General features: G+C 48.0%; 1 pseudogene; it reads left to right on the forward strand.

Moving 5' to 3' along the window:
• The first annotated feature begins 207 nt into the window (after positions 1-207).
• Positions 208-754, forward strand: LOC123412808 (annotated as a pseudogene).
• Positions 755-1,563: the final 809 nt, after the last annotated feature.

A 1,563-nucleotide genomic window follows, 5' to 3' on the forward strand; every position in this document is an offset into this window, starting at 1 on the left:
GCAGAGGCTTGGCAAGTGGTGATGGCTGCAACAAATGCTAACACCCAGATGTTAATCCAGTTGTTGCAAGAGAGGACCAATCAGCAGCAGGGCAATTTCAACCATGCAGCTCATCATTTTGCATCTATGAATCAATTCCTAGCGAACCAGCCGAGGTCCTTCACGTCTTGTGACCAGTCGTTCGATGCTGAGGACTGGATTCGGGACATGATCAAACACTTTAAGTGCAGCAATGTCCGTCCAGAGGACTTCGTCAAGTTTGCAACGTTTCAGCTCAAGGGGCAGGCAGCAGTTTGGTGGCAAGAGTTGAAGGACTCGAGGGGAGGCAGAATGATCAGTTGGGATGATTTCTGCAGAGATTTCAGGTCTCACTATATCCCGTCTAGCTTTGTGGAAGAGATGCATGAGAAGTTCAGACGCTTGAAGCAAGGTGGATCCTCTATGTACAAGTACAACGTTGAGTTGCATGAGCTGGTTCGATATGCCTTGCAGGACATTCCAGATCAGAAGAGCAAGATCTATCAGTTCAGAGGTGGTCTGAGAGAGGACTTGCAGCTGGCCCTTGCCTTGCATGATCCCGATGAATTTGATAAGTTCTACAACTTGACTCTCAGGGCTGAGGCAGCTTTGCTCAGAGTGGAGAACTCGAGGAAGCGTTTCAGGGATTCCAGCTCGTCGCCCTCAACTCAGGTGGTCCACAAGCAGCAGAAATACTGGGTGTCTCCTCCTCCTCCTCGGCAGACTCAGCAGTTCAAGCAGTCAGGTGGTCGTGGTTCTTCCCACCCACCCAACCCAGCTTTCCAGCAGAGGTTTCAGCAGCAGAAGCAAGGGAATCCTCAGGTGCAGTTCCGTCTGCTGTCAGATGTTACTTGTCACAAATGCGGGCAGAAGGGTCACTACTCCAACAAGTGCACCTCTCAACTGCGTCTTTCGCCCCCTCCTCCAGGGAAGCCTCCAAGCAATGTTATGGTAAAGTTCAACCCCATGTCAGCGAGAGTCAATATGGTGAATGCAGCTGAAGCAGACAACTCCTCAGATGTGATTATGGGTAATCTTCTAGTTAATGATATTTCTGCTAAGGTTTTATTTGATTCTGGTTCTTCGCATTGCTTCATGTCTCGTCCATTCTTTACAAAGCATGATTTTATTTGTGAAGATTTTCTTAAGCCTGTCTCAGTAGTTTCCCCTGGGAGATTGATGAGTTCCAATTGTTTGGTTCCTGATGTCACTGTCAAGATGGGTGATTATGCCTTTCTGGCTTCTCCTATTGTCCTTGGCAACTCTGATATTGATTTGATCCTTGGAATGGATTGGTTGGCTATCAACAAGGCGTCTATTGATTGTGAAGCTAAAGAAGTGAAGCTAACTCATTCTTCGGAGGACGTGATTATCTTCGCAGCGCGTGATGACACGGTTCGTCTGTTTTCCTTGAATGGGAAGGGTGAGATCTCTCCTATTTCGCAAGTCCCAGTGGTCTGCAAGTATGAAGATGTTTTTCCGGAAGAACTGCCAGGAATGCCTCCGCACCGAGCAGTTGAGTTCGTAATTGAGCTTGAACCGGGT

Source organism: Hordeum vulgare, chromosome 7H (assembly GCF_904849725.1).
Source record: "Hordeum vulgare subsp. vulgare chromosome 7H, MorexV3_pseudomolecules_assembly, whole genome shotgun sequence".
Lineage (NCBI taxonomy): Eukaryota > Viridiplantae > Streptophyta > Magnoliopsida > Poales > Poaceae > Hordeum > Hordeum vulgare.